This window comes from Sciurus vulgaris, assembly GCF_902686455.1.
Source record: "Sciurus vulgaris genome assembly, chromosome: 4".
NCBI lineage: Eukaryota > Metazoa > Chordata > Mammalia > Rodentia > Sciuridae > Sciurus > Sciurus vulgaris.
Window position 1 is genome coordinate 65620590 of NC_136464.1, and position 22358 is coordinate 65642947.

Genomic DNA, 22358 nt, shown 5'->3' on the forward strand with positions numbered 1-22358 from the left:
TTTTTTTTTTTTTTTTTTTTTTTTTTTTTTGCAGTGCTGGGGATTGAACCCAGTGCCTTGTACTTGCTAGGCAAGCACTCTATCAACTGAGCTATAATAGTACACTATGAATGAAAGATTAAATTTTGACTAGGAGCCAAACGGGGTTTATCCTGGATATGCAAGGCTGGTTCAACATCTAAAAGTGAATTTATGTAACACACCACATCAACAAGCCTAAGAAGAAAAGTCATACATCCATTGATGTACGCATTTATAGCTACAGAAAAGTCTGCATTGATATATGCAGAAAAAATCATTTGAAAATAATCAATACTCATTAATGATAAAAGTTCTTCATAAATCAGGAGCTGAGGTGACCTTAATTACCTCAATTAAAAATGTCTACAGCCAGGCTTGGTGGTGCATACCTGTAATCCCAGCCACTCAGGAGGCTGGGAGGAGGATCTTGAGTTCAAAGCCAGCCTCAACAACTTAGTGAGGCCCTAAGCAACTCAGTGAGACCCTGTATGTAAATAAAATATAAAAAGGGTTGGGGATGTGGCTCAGTGGTTAAGTGCCCCTAAGTTCAATCTCAGGTACCAAAAAAAAAAAGTCTACAGAAAACCTATTACCAGCATCAGATTTAGTAATGAGACACTAAAAGCTTTTCCACTAATATCAAAAACATGGCATGGTGTCCTCTCGCACGACTACTTTGCAACATCACATTGGAAGTCCTAGCTAATGCAAAAAGTGAAGAAAAGGAAATTTAAATCATACTGAGTAGGAAAGGAAGAAATAAAAGTGTCTATTTAAAAATGACATGATTATCCATGTAGGAAATCCCAAAGAGGCAAGAAAAAACAGCAACTTATAAGTGATTATATTGAGGGTTGCAGGATACAAGGTTAGCATACAAAAAACTTTTTTTTAGTATACAAAAAAGTTTTTTGTATACTAGAAAACAAGTGGAATTTGAAATTAAAAATACAATGTTATTTATATTAGTATACAATAAAATAAAATACTTTTCTATAAACCTAAAAAGATAAAATATCTATAAGAAAAAGACTATAAATTCTGGTAAATGAAATTTAAAAAACTAAATAAAGAGATATTCTATGTTCGAGGATTGAAAGACTCAATATTGTCAAGCTGGCACTTCTCCCCGACTTGATCAAGAGATTCAAAGCAATTCTCATAAAAATCTTAGCAAATATTTTTGTCAGTATAAAAACTAATTCTAAACTTTATACAGAGAGGCAAAAGACCCTGAACAGCCAAATTAATATTCAAAGACAATAACGAATTTGAAGAATTGATGCTATCTGACTTCAAGATTTACTCCAAAGCTATAGTAATCAGGACAGTTGGTTCTGGGGAAAAAATTAGGTCAAACGAAATAGGATAGATATCTAGTAAGACTTCCATGAAGTCTGGCCAACTGATCTTCAAAATGAGTATAAAATCAATACAAACGAGAAACAATAAAATATAGGAGAAAATAGAGATGACATTGGGTTTGGCAATGGCTCATTTAGATATGACATCAAAGCCATGATCATGACGTAAATAATGGAAGGATACCTTTAATTAAAATTAAAATTTTGAGTTCTGCAAAAGACAATCTCAGAAGAAGAAAAAGACAAGTCAGAGAATGGGCGAAAATATTTGCAAAAGATACACGTAGTACAGGTCTGTTAGCCAAAATATGTAAAGAACATTTAATACTCAGCAATAAGAAGACTAGGAACCCAATAATAAATGGACCAAATACTTTAATAGATACCTTACCAAAGGATATATAAAACTGAAAAAATAACATATAAAAATATATTCCACATCATAGCATAGCGGGTTGTTAAAAACTAAACATAGTGTTTTAGTTAGTTTTGTCACTGTGACCAAAATATCTGAAAGGAACAATTTAGAGGAGGAAAAGCTTATTTTGGCTCATGGGTTCAGAAATTTAGGACACAGTGGGCTAACAGGATTGCCCTGGGCCCTAGGTGAGGTGGAGTATCATGGTTGAAGGGCAAGGGAAGCTGTTCAAGTCATGGTGTGGTCAGGAAGCAGAGAGAGAAAGGGGAAGAGGCCACAGAGAAGATAAACTCTACCAGGACACCACAGGTGACCCACCTCCTCCAGCCATGCCCACTGCCTACAGGTGTCAATCCATTCAAAGTAGGATAGAGTGATCAGACTACAGCTTTCACAATCGAATATCTTACTTCCCAACATTCCTGCATTAACATAGAAGCTTTGAAACCTCACATCCAAATCTTCATAGTCTTACCTTATAACTCAGAAATTGCAATACAATTATTGAATTGGATTACAATACTCCTTGGTGTTTCTCCAAAGGAGTTAAAATGTTATGTCCACATGAAAACCTACATACACAGAGAAGCTTATAGCAACTTGATTAATAACTGCCAAAACTTGAAAGCCACCAAGATGTTCTTCAATAGGTGAATGGATAAGTAAACTTTTAATGCATTTAGACAATGGAATATAATCCAGCACTTAAAAAAAAAAAAAATGACGATCAAGCCATCATAAGAAATGGAGGAAACTTACTAAGTGAAAGGAACCAATCTGAAAAGGCTAACTTCCACATGCTTCCAACCATATGACAGTCTGGAAAAGTCAAAAATAAGGAGATGGTAAACAAAAAATCAGTGTTTAAAAGGGAGTAGGGAAGAGGAAGGGATGATATTTAGGACAGTAAAACTGTTTTGTAGGGTAGATACATGCCATCATATGTTTGTCCAAATCATTATAATGTACAACACAGAGGATAAAAACTAATATAAATTATGGACTTCGAGAGATAATGATGTTTTAACACAAAATCATTAGCTATAACAAACATATCACTCTGATGGGGAATAATTGATAATGATATGACTATGCAGGTGGTGGAGGTAGGAGTATATGGATGCCTTTGTGTGTTCCTCTCAATGTTGCTGTGAACTTAAAATTGCTCTAAAAAATTTATTTAAAATTTTTAAATCTTATATGGAAACTTTGTATAACAAAGTGCAGCAATCAGAAGTGCAGTTCAATAAATTTTTACAAAGTGAACACCCCCACGCAACTAGCACTCATACAAAGAAATGAACATTTCTAGAAGCACAATCCATGCCTTCTCCCAGTCATACTTCTTTCTCAAGATTATCTACCATTGACCATCTAATATAACAACTGACTTTTGTCTTTTTTGGAATTTTATATAAATGAACTCCTGTAGAATGTGCATTTTTATATTAGGCTTCAATCATTTCACTTTATGGAATACATCTGTATGGTTGACTGTCATTGTAGTGCCCTCATTTTTAAAGCTGTATTCTTTTCTGTGGTGTGAACATAACACAATGTTTATATCTATTCTGATGATGGACATTTTAACTGTTTCTAGTCTGGGGCAATTATAAATAAGTGATCATTCTATGAACATCCATACATGTCTCCTGAGTGTGTGGTAGGCATTTCTGTGGCTATACTTTCAACGGGACTTGGGGAACCTAAGATGTGCAGATACTCACACTAAACTGAAACCTCTCCAAAGTGATTGTACCAACTTAGATTCCTGCTGGTAGGGTTTTTGAATCCCAATTGCTCCATACTTTCATATTGTCAGTCTTTTAAATTTTAGCCATTTTGGTGGGTATTTTAACTTGAAAAACATGTACTTTGAAATTAGAAGTGGCTCTGATTCCTGTTGTGTCAAGTTCTATCAGTTTACGTGATCACAGGCAAATCATGTTTCCCCTTCATTCTCATTTTCCTCTTCTGCAACGTGACAATAAAAATAGTTACCTCTAGTGGGGGGCAGTCTCACACACCTGAATCCCAGTGGCTCGAGAGGCTGAGGCAGGAGGATTGTGAGTTCAAAGCCAGCTTCAGCGACTTAGTGAGGCCCTGTCTCTAAAGAAAATATAAAAAAAAAGACTGGAATGTGGTTCGTGATTAAGTACCTCTGAGTTCAATCCCCAGTACTTAAAAAAAAAAAATTAACTCCTGGGAACATTGAAAATGATAAATGAAATGATGTATGTGAAATAGTGAATATGTATGTATTACATACATATTCACATATATAGTATGTGAATAGACTATTATATCTTAAGCATCTATCAAATCTTACTTTGTTAATTAGTCACCTTACAATGGTAAGCCCAACACACGGTACTGATGAGCAACACTAATAATAGCTGTATTGCCCCTCATCGAACTTTTAAACATCTGCCATTCTGGAGAGTAAGGACTGCTGGTTAATCTTGCAATTACCCCCAGAAGACTGGAAAGTTATATCTTCTAAAATCAAGAAGGAAGAGTCTGGTGCTTAACGGTCATTCAAAAATTATATCTGCATCCCTGGGGCATATGGGGTTTGGTTCTTTCTGTCTGCTGTTTCAGGGCTCAGAATCCCCACATCATATCAACAGTGTCATGAAAGAAATGTCTGGGAGACCAAGGAACTAGCATGTGAAGACACGTACTTTTATTTCTCACCAAATTAAGAACAAGCAGCGAGTGTTTTGGGGCATCAATCATGCTTCCCAAATGCGTTTGTTATAGTGTCTATGTATGAATGTACTCATTTGTCAAAACTTCACCACATCTTCTTCTGCAAAGAGGTGTCATGTTGCCTTAAAAAATTGAAAAGTAAAGTTGTTTATAGTCTGTCTTCCTGCTCAATTTATGGAAGCTAAAGCCCCCTTCGGTTTTAGAAGAATGAGCTCATGATTTTCAGAAGACATAGAGAAACCTCCAGGTTAGCAGATCTCGTTCAATAATTGGTAAACATCCAACAGCATTCCACACTCCAAGACTTTGTCTACACAATAGGAAAATAAACACTTAAGCAGGAAATCAAACATCATGGAGACTGTGGCAGCAACTTGAAAGTGAGTCACTCGCTCTCCCTCTGTCACTACTGTGTTGTCGGGAAGGGAGAAGGTGATTTTTATGAGCTTCTTTGCTGGCTGTTAGGGACACGCTCCCATTTGGGTTCACAAACATAAGCCTCTAGGCTCTTACCAAACCATGTTCTCACTTGTCTTGAAGTTTAACAAATAATTATAGTGTCCCCCCAATACGCAACTGTTTAGAAATCATGGAAGACTGGTTCTTAAGTTAATAAACCTAAAACACATTTTTCCAACACAGTTCCTTTAATTTTTAAAGGCTTGTATAATTTAAGGGAATTTAAATCCATGTGTTTTTTATTCACTTGCACTGACATCATCAAAATAGCCTTTTAAACAGCTGGTTGAGCCTTTTTTAATAAAGTTCTCTTATGACCTGTTTCTTTTTGAAAACAGATTTTTTTTTTTTTTTTTTTTTTTTTTTTTTTTTGCCAAAGGCAAATGAACTTAAATACCAGAAGATTTGGATTTAGATCAAAATTTTAGACCTATAAATTTAGAGGTTGAAATTTCTGCAAATGTGCTCCTGACTCACACTGAAATTAGTTACAAAGAAGAAAAACGTACCATTTGAAGTTCATGGTCAAACCTGATATCAGACAACTATAGAAATATCTTTATTTGCTGCTTAATTTTGTGCAAATCTGAAACAAATCAACATCCAACATGCATTGGATTATTACAGAAATATGATCCACTGCCAAGTAGTTAACTTTTCCACCATCTCAAGTTATTGTGAGTAAACTACAATGCCATGCTCCCCAGAGGTTAGAGACCCAACCCGTGAGGCCTGCCTATGGCTTGTGAGATGTGATTGTTTTAACAGTGATTTGGGAGAAAGTTTCTTTGCTGAACTTTCTAGAGCTCATTATATACACACACACACACACAAATTGCATACAGAATATGCATGTATACAGGATGAATATTCCTAAGAATTTTATGCTTTCAATAAGAATATTTCTTCTGAAGGTATGCTTAATGATTTAAGAAAGTGAAATTATAATTCAGGCAAAAAAGATAAGAGGATTTCAGACTTTAAATATGTTGCAGTTGAAACAAAATTCTTAAAGCTTTTTGATATTAACAATCAAGACTGTTTTGCTCCTTGTCAAAATGTATACAGCTAAGAAGTAATCAGAGAGATATATGGCTGGGAGAAGTTGAATTTTATGGGAATCTATGAAGCAAACAAGGCATTCTGAACTCCTGTAGCCCTCCAGCAGAACACAAAAATAAATGTTCCATTTGAGAAAAGAATTCATCTGCCATCAAGAAACTCCGCAAATGATAATTCCTCTGAAATAGAAAAATTAAAAGAGAAGAAAGAGAAGAAAAAAGCAAGCGATGAGTTCTTTGATTTTATTTTACTGTTGAGATTTTAAAAGGGGAAGAGAACAAAAGAACATTTATGAGTTTATCACTATCTCCTCTTTAAGAAATTTAATAAACCAAATTTTAAGGCAAAAATCATTTTTGCAGAAGAGATAGGTTACTCTTTTATATGTTATATGTTACTCTGACCCAAGTTTTGTGATAATATTTAACTTTGAAATCTTGTTGAGGAGGTTAGACTGGAGACCATTGTTCCCAATTGATAGATATTAGACCTTTGGTATGGCAGAATGAATGAATTTCATTATGAATATACAATCACAGAATTTTTAGTGATTCACCATAGGATCTATTTAAGTGTGAAATTTCATTGTGCATTGAATAACTGGATGGAGGTTGAAGATGAAGTATAGAAATAAGGCAGGAAAAAAATCTAAAGGAGACATCACCCACTGAAGATCAAACAGAAATTAGAGTTGCCAGTGACAAATAGGATTTGATTTAAAGACATTTGATTTATAGCTTTCAAATAACTCTTTGATTGCATAACATGAATTACATCTCTATTTGCATTGTTAAGCAATAGAAGTTTTCAAAAGTGTTTTATACATTACTTTTCAGCATAATCCAGAGAATGTTATTTAATATTGGCAGTAAAATCACTGGATTCTGTGACTTAGCTATGTAACCTTGGAAAGTTAACAAACTTTCTATACTACAGTTTTCTCATTTGTAAAGTGACAGTGAGGATTTATAGACATATTGTGCAAGAATGAATGTACTGAAATATATAAAAGTGTTTTGAATTCCTTATAAGCTACACAGATATTACTGTATTCTAATTATACATTGAAGTCATCTCATCTTCTCTTTCTCCTTTCCTCCTTCTTCTCCCTCCCATTTCCTTCTCTTTCTTTCTCTTCTTTCTTTCAAACATATTGCCTCTTTACAGAAGCTTAGATGGTCAGAACTCAGAATGGCCACAGAGAGCATGCATTTCTATTAAAAGAGAAAAATGGAATTGCAAAGAAATGAAATGATCTATTCAAGGCCACAAAGCTACAAAGCTAGTTAATGGTGTCTGTTCCAAGTCACTTGGCACTCTTATTCCTTACCTCCTGGAGAGACCCAGCAGAGTGATTAAGAGTATAAGATTTGGTAACAAACTGACCTGAACCAACTTCCTGCATATGTAAAATGGGTTTAAAAACAGTATCTATTTCCTGGTATTACTGGGAGGTAGTGAGCACAGCACTGAGTGAATGGTGTGGCTCTTTATCATTTTAGCTCTGCATTTCATAGCTCCTCTTGAGATGCCTTAGGCTGCACCCACTTCCATTTCTCTGAGACAGACCAAGGAGCCCTGAGTTGCCTCCTCAAGGACTTAGGTGGGTTTGCTACAGAGTATAAATAACTAACTCAAGTGTTAGCAACTTAATATTGGAGATAGGTAGTAGACCTTGAGATAAGTAGTAGATCAGAAAACTGAGCCATAGACAAGTAACTTGTTCAAGGGTACGTGGCTATTAAATGGCTCCAGAGTCTGTGTTTTGTTGTTGTTAATCTCTGTGACTGGCTGCAGATAAAGCTATGGGACACATTCATCCAGGTGAACAGGGCTGGGAAGTTAGGAAATGTGGTGCCTTCTCCTTTCACTATGAACTTCTAAGGAGAACTGCCCTCTGGAGAATTGTATGATGTAACTCACCATCTGCACAGGAAGTGGGATCCACAGTTGAAACCTGGTAGAATCACGGATGCTGTGGAGACCTATGTTAAATGTCCCAAGAGTGACAACAAATGGATGCCACATCCAAGTCCCCATGGATGCTAGTTCAAGCCCAACCTACTTGGGGCACTCTCTCTGTTGGGGGCAATTCTGGCAATCAAGCATCCCAGATGCCATAGCTCAAGGTTAAAATGGTTGCATTCTAGGAAAAATCTGCCCACTGACGCCCTTGTTCTAGGAAGCTGTACACATCCCTCATTTCTGGGAGCATTAGATTCATAAGCACGTTGGTGTTAAAAAGCTCATTTAAAAACAGAGACGGATGTTTAATTATTGTTTGATTCGGGGTTACAGCCTTTCATTTTTCAAACATCTTAAGAGCAGAGAATGAAAATTGTTACCTAAGAAACTATTGAAATTCTCTTAACTCTTCTGGGTATGTATTATGTATTCCGTGAGTTCTCTGCCAGGGATATAAGTCAGAAACTCTCCCGCTGGTTTTGATTACAGCTGCAAAGTCACAGATTTGAACAGCTCTAGACAATCATTCTTCTGAACCTGCACATAAATATAAAACATTTTCTTTATCCTTATCACATAAACCTTCCACGAGGTTTGCTTCAATGTAAATTTCAGTTTTCTTCCAATTTCCTCCATTATCACGTTAACAATTAGCAAACCACATTTTTTCCTGCAACAAAGGTACCACATTTGCATATTCAAAGGTCATTGTACAGGTCCAAGTTATTTAATATCAAAGCAATGATAATTTAACAATCTCTTTCCCTGGGTTCAGGTAAAATATAAAATTACCTCTGGCTTTTTAATTTTGCACATTTACAGACATATGATAAAAAAAATGAGATTTGAGATAATGACATACATTGAGCCATCAATTAAGCTATGGTAAACTTTCTTCCTATCTAGCTTCATGTCTTTGCATTGTCACTTTATTATTTAAAATGGAGCCGTCGCATTTCGGTAAGCGATATCAGGAACATAATTTGCTAAGACGCCTCTTTATTTGAGGTGCTGTCAGGACTGGCAATGAGAAATGACACAATCCCTCAGTTGTAAGTGACAGGCGCCACTATATTAGTCCAGCCCTTGTGTATTTCTCTGCTGTTTTTTGAAAAATTGCATTTCCTTTGTGTAAGCAGAACAAAAAGAAATAGAAATCGGTTCCATGTGAATTCTGTGGTCCTCTATATTAAACTGTAATTGTTTCCTGGTAAAAAACCAAGCCTGCAGGATTTCCTGAAAAATAATCTACAAGGATGGGTACTGGGTCCAGCTTGCTTGTATTTTTCTTTTCTTTTTTCTTTTTTTCTTTTTTCTTTTTTTTTTTTTTTTTTTCTTGTGCTTCTGTGATTGATGACACTGCAAGGAGCTGATAGATTTGCTGCTGCTGCATCTCCAGAAAGTTCTTTTTCTTTAAACAAACTGCAACCCTTAAAAAAAAAAAAAAAAAAAAAAAAAAAAAAATCTTACATGGCATTCTTTTTCTGGCTTCTTGGTTGGTAGTTGCTTTTCAACTCTGGAACGGCTCTGAGGGGATCCAGTTTAATGGACTCAGCTGCATCAATACCACCATGAAGACAGCTTGAATGAATTATTTAAGGTAATAGCCAGGCAGAAATTTGTAATTTGATCAGGCTAGCTCAAGAGTAAGCTCTTCAGAGGTAATATGGAAAGAATGCTGGCTTCGGGGTCCCACACACCTGAGTTCAAGTCCTTCCTCTTCCGCTGCGTAACGTGTACGTGACTCTCCAGCTTTATGAACCCTAATTTCTTCTTCAAATTTGGGAATGAAGAAATTGAATTTTCACCAGGGGATACAACAAACTGGAGTGAGAACTGAGTGAATGACTGGAAAACACTCTGTATATTAGAGGCATTTTTACCATTAATAGAGCCCTAAACATTAAATCAGAGCCCTGAGCCCTATACTTTGAGGACCCTGGTTTTATTTTAACAGGTTCTGAAAAATAAAAAGCTAACTATCTTTAGTTGCTACTGTGTGTCAGGTATTGTGATACACACAGAACACACATTAGCTAATGTATTCCTCACAAAAATCTTCATGGAGTGTTGTGACAGGTGGCCACTCTGTTAGTCCAGTTCTTGCATTTTCTCTGGTGCTCTTGAAAACACTATATATTATTGGATTTGTCATTCTTCTCTTCTACAATCATAATTATGTCTAATAATGACTGAATGCATGATATATTCCATGTACCACGCTAAGTGATTTACACACAAAATTTCAGGTAATCCTTAAAATAATCCTTTGAAGAGGGAGTGGTTGTTACACCTACTGAGGAAAATGAGTCTCAGTCTCAGTTACATGGTTAGTCAGTGAGACTCATTATACCACCTCCCCTCAAAAGTATTAGCCCCATCTTTCATTCTAGACCTTTTTTAAAGTTTTTTTTTCACTTTTTATTGGTGCATTATAGTAATACATGCTGATGGAATTTGTTGTTACATATTCATACATGCTCACAATACATAATATAACAATATAATTTGACCAGTATCACTCCTTCTGATCTGGATTCTTCTCACTTGTTCAAATCTTGGATACATCTTAATCAGGCTTTATTTATAAAAATGTACAGTGGGACCTTGGGGGAGCAGGAGAATGCAGTGTGATTTATTCTGGAATCCTCACATCTTCTTCCACATCCCTCATTTCATTATGGCCCTGAAGACTCTTTAGAATTACACAAAAGCCCTAAGGACCAGGAGGGCCCTCTCTTCTATTCCTTGGTATGCAGGCAAGGCTTAGCAGCACAAAAGGCAGAAAGATCCAGATGTACCACGTCATATGAAATGAAGTCAGAATAATGACACGAGCATTTTAATAAACTCCACCTGTAATAGCTTGACTGTACATCCAGCATGGACTGTCATAAGATGCATGAAGGAAATTGTGCCTTGGTGCTTTAGAAGGCAATACTAATTAACTTCCACAGTGGCCCATCCATTCATTCCTAATATTTGAGTCACAGTCACAAATAACAGAGCTTTCACGGGTGTTGTTGCATCATGAGAGGAAAAGTCATCCTTCAAACCTGCTCTTCTGGGGAGGACAGATCAGTGAAACGGATGGCTGACAAGTTCTCTATCAGAAGCATAGCAGTGCATTAAATGAGAATTCAGGAGGCCTCAAAGACCTTTCAAAAATGGGATGAATTAAACATTTATACCTTAAAGTCCAGTTATCAGATGTATTTAGTAGCCAAGAACTTTTGTTTCTGCTACATATAAGGAATCTTTTTTCATCTCCAACTGTCAGATGACTTCTTAATGAACATTAATTAAGCTTTGTTTCAGGATAAGAATTTTGTGTCTGATGAGGTAATTTAACTTGTTTTAGCTCTTTTATCTTTGTCCTGAGAATTAAATGATGTAATATATACCAAGCATAAAGTCTATGTCAGGTGCAAAGTGGGACCATGATTGTCACCCAGTAAATGCTTAGAAGGTATTGGTTATTGGTGTTGCCATTGTTATTGGCATACTGTATCTTTTTCTTTCTAGACATTCTCCACCAACTCATGCCAATTCTACCTATTCATCTACTGTTTTAGAGAAAAAGTAAGAAGATAATAATTAGAAGAAATAGAGAGGTCCTTAGAAACAGAGAGGGTAAATGCTTATTCCAAGATCCTTTGACCCTCTCTAACCTTCTCAACTCAATTATTTACAAGGATGATGAGCTTAGGCAGAACATTACCTTAATGTGCTTGCCTATAAAATGGGAATATGGTAATATAATTGTATTGTCTTTCCTTGGGACCTCCCTCAGCAATGTTTCATGAAATGTTAGATGACAGAATGCAAAGGTACTGCCCAGAATCAAAGGACCTAGATTTCTGATGAATCCCCACAGATCAGTTGGAGGCATTGTGTGTATATATATATATATATAGATAGATCATATTTGGTACACTTAATTCTTTGCCAGAAGTTTTTAATTCATGAGAATAAAGCAACATGCAATATGTTCATCTTAACTTCCCAATATGAGGAAATACAAAGTATAATTCAGGTAACACACAAACACACACACACACACACACACACACAATCTGTGCTTAAAATACTTTTGTTTATGACACACCCTTATTGTTGATTTGTACAAGGCCTTCATTGCTTATTTTAGCAATATATTAAACTAAAAAATATTCTTATTATGAAAACTAGAACATTAGAAGTTACCAAACATTCTTCATTAGTTTAACCTCATACTTCTATTCACTTTGAAAATAACCAAATTCCCAAGTCCATTAGCAGTTTGCTTTCCCTTTATATGACTGAATATATCATGCTTAAAAATACAATCTTGTACTTTGGTTGCTTTTGATTTTAAAATGCAGCACGTAATATTCTGGAATTAAATATTTTTATGTAAAATCATTGCTAAAATGAATTCATTTTATTTATTGTAGCTGTGTTTCATTCTTTTTGATGCCTGTATTATATTCCATTGCATAAGTGAACCATAATTTATCCATTCCTCTGTCTAGGGGCATGAGGATTATTTCCACATTTTGCAGTCTGGCTTGCCAGAAATGTACATGTTTATTAAGCAATAATGATTCTATGAATAACTAGTGGTTTACTTTAAACACTTCTACCATTCAGACATACTGTAATGACACTAACCAAAGGAGAAAAATAAGGATGGAATTCATTTTAGTAGGTTCTTCTGTTTGTGAGGAGGGGCAACTTTAGTGAAGACTTCTGCTAACTGCAATGGATACATTTCTAAAGGATTTTGTTTATCATCCCCTGCTCTGGTAATTTTCAATAAATAATAATAGCTTCACCATCTTAAGCAAATTACTCTGCTTCTATTTTGTTCCTCTGTGAAAATAACCAGAGTGACCTGTAAAAAAATAGTTAGATTCTTCCACTCTCTAGGATTCTAAGGATCTGAAGGAAAGAGAACCAATCAATAGTGGAAAAACATAACATTTACTGCGCAATCATAAAGTACCTGACACCCTGTCCTTCACCCACAGTATTTTACTTAATCCTCACAAAAACGTGATCGGTAGATACTGTTATTATTTTCACTTTGGAGATAAAGAGACTGAGGAACAGATGAATGGAAAAACAAAGCCATACATACATAAGGATTTGTACAGCTAACTTCATGAGTCATGGAATGAGGATAGGAATGGACACAGCTTGAAACCAAAACCTATCTTCTTGGCCAATGCACTGAGGATTCCTTAAAGCTGTCTTAGCCATCTTCCAATTTCCCCCAAATTCTGACACACACTGTCACCTCTACCTCGAAAGGCCTTCCTCCCTCACACCAAAGAATGAAATTGACATCTTTCTTGGAATAGTGCTTTTTCTCTTTAGTACCTGTAACATATGTGTTTTTCGGTTTGTTACCATGAACCATTCATAAGTAAGCACAGCAGAAGGAAAGTCGCTCAGATTGGAGATGTTGTGATGAATGCTGATGAAGTCCTGTCATGTGACCTTGTTCCCAAATGTCCTGTGACGGTGTTTTCTCACAATGTTTTGTATACTTACATTTTAGACATTCCCCATAATATGGCGATAGCACTATGGAAAATTCAATTCAAAATGTAGAAATTAGTGCAATATTTGAATATTTTTGCCAACATGCAACGTTACAGCATTTTCATAGTGTTAAATATTACCAGAATGTGAAAGCTTCAACTCATTAGGAAGCTGAGAGAATACAGTGTTGCCAACTTTATAATCAGTCAGTCAGTGAACATTCATCATGGGTTGTGTGCAGAATACTGAATCAGGCAGTTGAAGCATGATAAAAGAAGTAGAAGACTTTCTGCATCAAATGATTTTATAATTTAATTGAGGAAATTATCTAAACTTAAGAGCAGCTTATTAAATATCAAATATACATTTAAATGGTACAAATTGGATTGGTATATACTGAAGGAACACAGAGTGAAAAGAGTTTTTATCAATTAATCAGAGAGACAAGCTCCAAAGGAAATGGCATTAGCAGTAAAACCATAACTTTTGTTACGTACCTTCTATGGAGAAGTCCCTGGGCTTAGCATTGTGCATTTCCTTTGATCTTCACAATGATCCTTTACCAAAATATTATTATTTCCCCATTTTTTATTTTTTATTTGTTCTTTTTAGTTATACATGACGGTGGAATGTATTTTGACATGTCATACAAGCACGGAGTATAACTCCCCATTCTCGTGGTTGCACATGAATGGGGAGTTACCCTTGTCATGTACTCACACATGAACATAGAAAATCATGTCCGATTCATTCTCCTATCTTTCCCTTTCCCATCTACCCAGCTTTTCTCCCCCATTCTCCCTTGTCTAATCCAATGAAACCCCCTGCACTACCTATTGTAAACCAGCGTCTGCATATCAGAGAGAATACTGGGCCTTTGGTTTTTTGGAATTGGCTTATTTCACTTAGCATGATAGTCTCCAGTTCCATCCATTTATCAGCAAATTATTTTTGACCCATTTTAAAGGTGAGAAAATCAAGGACTAGACAGGTTACACAATCATCATCCAGCTAGGGAAAGAATGGATTAGGATCCAAGCTCAAGTTGGTCAACACCAAACTGATGGTCTAGCCATTATACACATTGTGTTCTAAGAAACGGCAAGAAAATGGATATTGGTTTTGGAAGAACGAACAAGAGAAAGGACTCTTTTCCTACATTAATTTATTTGCTTATTCATGTATGTAACCAATTATCGAGGATATTTCTTCCACTGTTTAAATGCAATGATGTTATTACTTATTTTGTTGCTGAAATTGGCCCATGTTTGGCCATTGGGAGCTCCTTCAGATTGGATTTAGGAACTGTTGTTCTTTTGACCATCCACCCTTTTTAAAGCATTTCCTTGCTTTCTAGTACTACAAGATATTCTAAGTTCATTTTGTATTTTTATTTCCCAAGTCCTATAGTCAAGCTCGTCTCAAAAATATTAGATTACTTTTACTGAGGAATAAATCTTGACTGGAAATCAAGATTTGAGGGTAGATAGGTTCAGATCAGTTTTTCATTGACATTATCAGATCTCCCTTTTCATTAATGAGAACAAGTATGGGTGGGATGGGAGGGAAAAGAAAAGTGAGAAGGACTTCAGAGAACTTTACTCACTAGACTAAGGAATGGGATTTGATGTCATTGGTATGAGAGCGAAATTTTATAAAGCTATGCAGGCAAGGGGGTGATGGAAATGTGTTATAAGAAGATGATTCTCATGCTGGGGTTCAGGATTCAACAGGTAAATGGACAAAATCATGGATGATTGAAAATAGCTTCTTAGGGTCATCTATGTGTGGAGTGAGAAAAATCATGGTACTAGAATAAAGGTGTCAAAGCAAGAAAGAAAAGGGAGAAGCAGAAACATTAGAGAAAAATAATTGGTTAGAAGTAGTGACAGATGTGACAGAGGGTTGGGGGAAGTGTAAAATTATTCTGTTTGATATCTTAGCTGAATACGTGGAGGTGCTACTGGAAATATCTGGAATGATTGACTTTATGTCAAGAAAGCACAGACTTCAGTTTTGACATATTTAGTTTAAGAATTATTGAGACATGTTAATAAAAATACCTCCAGTAGAGAAGGGGAGGTATTCTACTAAAGATAGATATCATATTTTTGAATTCTTAATACCTATCTCTGTACCTCACTTCCAGTGGGTATTTAGAGTAATAATTGCTAACACTTTTTTAAGTGTTGATCTTGTGTCAGGCTTATGTCAAGTATTTTTATAGACATGAATTTTTATAGTACTATTCAGTACTCACAATAAACTTATTCATGTAATTTTCATATTTTGAATGAAGAAAATAAGACATAAAAAGGTTAACTAATTTAACCAAAGGGACACAGCTAGTCAACTGTGAAATCAAGATTTGACTCAAATTCATATGATTTCAATGTGCCTACTCTTAATCAATAGACTCTTTCTAGAAAAAGTAAAAATATAAAGTGGTCATACCTAGAATATGCCTTACAGAAATAAATTTGAGACTCGTCTATGCAAATGTATTTATTAAAAGAGTAAGGTTAAAATTAAGAACATTGACAGTGAGGCAGAGTTTGCAATAAATTAGATTTAAAGTTAGGAAGAAAAATGCAGATATCATTGAAGAGAATAAATCAGAGCGAAACAGAAAAGATTGTTGACATTTCAAAATGAGAAAAAACAAAACAATGGTAAGAATTATTTTACTTTCAGTAATGTTGGGTAAGTTTATTATAAAATCTAGAGATGTTTTAAATACTCGTTTGAAGACATCAGAATGCTTACCAAATTAGCAAAGACTTCAAAAGACAGGATCTCATGGAAAGTGAAGCTCCGAGATAAATTTGACATGTATGCGATTTTCTCTTTAAAGCATTTGCCATTTTTCAAGCAGCTGAAGAGAAGCTTTTCAGAACTTCCAGAAGTCTTATTGGACCTAAGAAGAAGTTAGAGTTCAAGATCTACTACGAAGGGGAGGCCTTAATGAATACCCTAGGTTTTCAGGCAGGACCACAAAGGAAATACATCATCCCTTACAGGAAACAAAGTTCATCTCAGTCAACTTGATCCACAATTGAATGGAAACATTCTGCTCAACACTTACCACCTTCTAGAAGAAAAAGTAAATTCTTTTTGGAGGAAGAGTTTACAGCATACAGTTTTTCATATGTCATGAATCCCTAAAAGGGATTCATTAAAAGTTGGCCAGGAGCCAAGAGACAAGAATGTATGCCCCAAATCCAAGATAAAAAAAGCAGACAACAGAAACAGGCCCATACAAGATCCAGATAATGTTATTACAAGACTCAGATATTAAAATATATGTAATTAATATAGCTAAGAAATAAAAGCACAAGATTTCAGAGGATACACGGAAACCATAAAAGATAATAAGATTGTATCTATAGAATCGAAAAATATGACAACTAGAATTAAACCTTAATGGAAGGTTAAAGAACACATAAGTCAAAATAAAAGCATGTATCTCTTAATTAGATGGCATGTCAGAAGAAAATATTCAAGCTAAATCAGAGAGAGAAATTGTGGAAAATACATATTTACAAAAGTATAATAGACATATAGAACATGGCAAATGTATATCACATATATAACAGGAATCCCAGGAGAAGACATATACTATTGTAAGAGAAATATTTGCAGATAAAGTGACCAAGAACCTTCCAAAACAGATGAAAGTACATTATCACAGATTGAGAAAGTGGTACAAATGGTGAGAGAGGAGAGAGGAGAGACATGAAAAAGAAAGGAAAGAAAGACATACCTAAGCACATCAAGAACTTTCCAAGAGTTGAGTGATATTTGCAAGAGGATGAAATAGGTTTTTCCAGCTTAAGTTCCCCTATAGAAACAGTTCAAATAACCATTCACATGTGAAAATACCTTCACAAATTAAGAGATCTATGTGAGAAATTTTAGCATCTGGATGCACAAAAATAAGAAAATATACATTAAGTTGCATAGAAAGAACAACTTCACATTACCTATCCCTCCCTCAAATCTATGTAGGAAGAAGAAAGGAGAAGTGAGCAAATAACTTTCCTCAAGAGCCCAAAACAAGGTTGAGCCTCACAATGGTCAGTCCAAGACACCCCAGCTTCAGGCCAGAACCAGAATTCAGATTTGCACCTGCAGAACTAAATTCCAAGCCTATGTCTGCAGAATATCCTGTAAGGACATAGAATGAAAGTGAAGAGATAGAAAAAGATATTCCTTGCAAATGGAATGCAAAAGACAGCAGGATAGCTGTACTTAGATAAAGCAGAGTTTAAGTAAAAACTGTCACAAGGGAGAAAAAGTCCCTCTGATAAAAAAATTAATTATTAACTTCTATCAATAATTAAACTTATAATATTAATTATTAATGATGGTGTCAATTCAAAATGAGGATGTAACAATTATAAATATACGTGCATTCAGTATTAGAACACCTAAATATACAAAACAAATATTAACAGGCCTGAGGGGAGAAATAGACAAAAATACAGTAATAACAAGGGATTTTAATGCCCCACTTTCAAAAATGGATAGTTTATCCAGACAGAAAATCAACAAGAAAATTTAAGAGTTAAACTATAATATAGACCAAGTGAATACACACACAGAACATTCCAAAAGCAGCATACACATTCTTTTCAAGTGTTTCTATAACATGCTGCAGTATATAAGACCTTTAAGAGGATTGAAATTATATCAATTGTCCTTTCTAGCAAAATGGTATGAAGCTAAAAATCAACAATAGGGGAAAAATTGGAGAATTCACAAATATGTGAGAATTATACAACACGCCCCTGAACAAATATTGGGTTGAGATCAAGATGAAACTTAATAAACTATCTTGAGACAAATTAAAATGGAAGTAGAGCATACCAAAAATCATGGGATGCAACAAAAGCAGTTTCAATGGGGGAAGATTATAGTGATAAACACCCACACTAAGAGAAAAGAAAGATGGCAAGTAAACAACCTAACTTTGTATCAACGACCCAATGGTTTCACTGGTGAATTTTAGAAAACATTTAAAGGATTAATGCCAAAGCTCAAACTCTTCCAAAAAATTGAAGAGGAGGGAACACTTCCAAACTCATTTTAAAAGGTCAGCATCATCCTGATACCACAGCCAGATATTACAAAGAAAGAAAATTAAAGCCACTGTCCCTGATGAACATGGATGCAAACAACTTCACAAAATATTAGAAAAACAAATTTAACAGAAGAGTAAAAGGCTCATACAAGTGGGGCACGGTGGTGCAGCCTGTAGTCCCCAGGGGCTCAGGAGGAAGCAGGAGGATGGTGAGTTCAAAGCCAGTGTCAGCAACCTAGTGAGACCCTAAGCAACTCAGTGAGACCCTGTCCCTATGTAAAATATTTTTTAAAAGGGATAAGGATGTGACTCAGTGGTAAAGTACTCCTGGGTTAAATCCCCAGTACCAAATTAATTAATTAATTAATTAAAATAAGTGACTCCTAAAATATTATCAAGTGGGATTCATCCCTGACATGCAAGGATGACTTAATATATGCAAATCAATAAACATGATACACCACAGTAAAATGAAGAACAAAATCCATGATCATCTCAATACATTCAGAAAAAACATTTGACAAAATTCAACCTCTTTTCATTGAAAGAAGTTTCTCAACATATTAGACATGGAATCAATGCACTCAAATACAAGAACAAACAAACAAACAAATAAAAGACACATAGGAAAAGCTCTCAGTAAAAGTCATCCTCAAAGGTACAAAGTTGGAAACTTTCCTTTTTAAGAAAAGAGGATGCTCACCTTCAACACTTCTATTCATTGCTGGAAACCCAATGCAATTAGGCTAAATAAAGAAATAAAAGTCATCCAAATCAGAAAGGAAGAAGTAAAATTGTCTTTGTACATGACATGATCTTTCATATAAGAGACCTGACCATAAAGACTCCACCAAATAAATGTTAATAACTAATTAAAATGATAGCGCAGTTGCAAGATACAACAATCAATTCAGGATCTGTTGTATTCATATACACTGACAACAAACTAAAAAAAGAAATTCAGAAGGCAATTCCATTTACAATAGCAATTTTAAAATATCTTGGGGACAAATTTAACCAAGGAGGTAAAATATCTCTCCATTGGAAACAATAAACCATTGATGAAAGAAATTAAAGAAAAAAGACAATAAATGGAAAGATGTCTCATGTTCATGGATTGGAAGAATTAATATCAAAATGTTCACAATATCTATAGTGATCTGCAGAGTCAAAGCAACCCCTATCAAAAATTTCAATGGTATTTTCATAGAAATAGAAGAAAACAGTCTTAAAATTCATAGGAACCACAAAAATCCTTGAATAGCCAAGTCAATTTTAAGCAAGAAGAACAAAACTGGAGGAATCCCACTACCTGATTTCAAAATATCTTACAAAGCAATAGTATTGAAAACAGGATGTTATTGTCATAAAAATTGACATATAGATCAATGAACAACAGAGAAAATCCAAAAATAAATTCTTTAGTTTATGACCAATTTCAACAGAGGTGCCAAGAAAACGTAATTGGTCAAGGAGATTGTCTTCAATAAACATTGCTGGGAAAACTGGATACCCTTGCACAAAAGAATGAAAATGGACTTTTATTTCATGTTATATACAAAAATCAACTCAAAATGGATTGAAAGACTAAACTAAAACTATAAAACTAGAAGAAAACATAGGGAAAAGGATTTTTTACATTATTCTGGGCAATAATATTTGGATATGACACCAAGAAACAGGTAACAAAAGCAATAATAGACAAATGAGATGGTATCAAACTAAAATGCTTTGGCACAGCCAAGGAAACAATAAACGGTGTGAAGAGATAATAACTGCAAATTAGTCATCTGATAATGGGGCTTTGAATTCAAAATATATGAGGAACACACAACTCAAAGCAAAAAATTAAATTACCCAATTTAAAACATGGGCCAAAGATCTAAATAGACATTTCTCAAAAGAATGCATACAGATGTCCAGCCAGTTTATGAAAACTGTTCAATATCAGCAATCATCAGGGAAATGCATGATAAGATTTTCCTCAGACCAGTTAGAATGGGTATTATCAAAAAGACAAGAGCTAAGTGTTGGTGAAGATGTAGAGGGGAAAGGAACCCCAGTCCACTGTTGGAAGAAATGTGAATTTGTGTAGCCACTTTGGAGAACAGCATGGTTATGCCTCAAAAAATTAAAAATAGAACTGCCTTACAATCCAACAATCCTACTTCTGACTATAATTCAAAGGAAATAAAAACAGTATTGGGATAAAATATCCATGCTTCCGTGTTCATTGCAGCGCTATTCAAATAGCCAGACATGGAAAAACCCTGGGTCCATCAATGGAGGCATGGACAAAGAAAATAGGATCTATATCTAGATGTGATGGAATAAGATTCAGCCTTTAAAAAGAAGGAAATCTCATCATTTTATGACAACATAAATGAACCTGGAAGACATTAGGTTGATTGAAATAAGCCAACAAGAAAAAACTGCATGTTCTCACTTACATGTGGAATCTAAAAATGTTGAACTTACAGAAGCAGAGAATAGAACAGTGTTTGACAGGGACCAAGGGTGAAGCAAATGGGGAGATGCTGGTCAAAGGTACAAAATTTCAATTTCCAAGATGATTGAGTTCTGGAGACCTAATATACATATAGTTAATAATACTGTACTGTGGAATAGTACAGTATTTGGAAATTTGCTGAAAGTGGATCTTAAATGTTCTTACCACACTCACATAGCCCTCACAAGGTAACTATGTGAGGTGATAGATATATTAATTAGTTTGTAGTATTTTGCTATTTGTATGTGTCTTCAAACATCATATCGTACACCTTCATTATGTGCAATTTTCATTTGTCTGTTATGTCTCAGTGAATCTGGAGTTGGGGAAGAACTTTCCAAGATAAAGGAAGAAAAGTAAGATAATAACTGAATTCTGGATAAAATGTATGAAACTAAAAAGAATGGAATGATATTTTCCAATTGCTAGGAAAAAGAATAAAAGACCAATCTAGATTTTTTTCATTTCATAATCTTTCAAAAGATAAAGAGAAAAAAATAAGACTCTGTTAGCCCAAAATAGAGATTTCATCACCAGCAGAACTGTAGGAAATACTGTAATACATTCCTAAGACTAAAGTAAAATGATCCCTGATAAAAGCACTGAGATGCTGGAAAAAAAATGAAGAAACAGGAAAGTGAAACATAGGGACCATTATAAATGAATATTGACTATGCACCACAATATTTATGATATCTTATGAGGTTTAACATTAAAATACACAACAACAAAAACACAAAATACAGAAGCAAAGAATGCAGTTAATGTGGTCTAAGATCATTACTTGACTCAGATAGTGATGGAAGTCATTTAAATTGGAATTTTCAATATGCCAGATGCCTGCAATTATGTCTTAGAGTAACCCACTGAAAGGACAGTAAAAGAATGTAGTAACTGACACCTTAAAAGAAGTCAAAGAACAGGAGAGGAGGGACAAAAAGAAGAAAATTAAGACAAATAAGTTAAACTTATCAAAATAGATTTTAATCCAAACAGAACAATAGTTGTATTAAATCTAAGCATACAAAACACTCTAATTTTAAAAGAAACATCACCTGATTGTATTTTTTTAAAAAATCTATAGTCTGCTTAAAGGGATATACTCTAAATATAAAAAAGTAGAAAAGTTGAAAATAAAACAATGGAAAAGATATAAAATGCCAAATGAATCAAGACAAAGCTGGAACAGCTATATAAATATCTGAAAAAATGGAAAGGCAGAAAGCATAGCTAGAG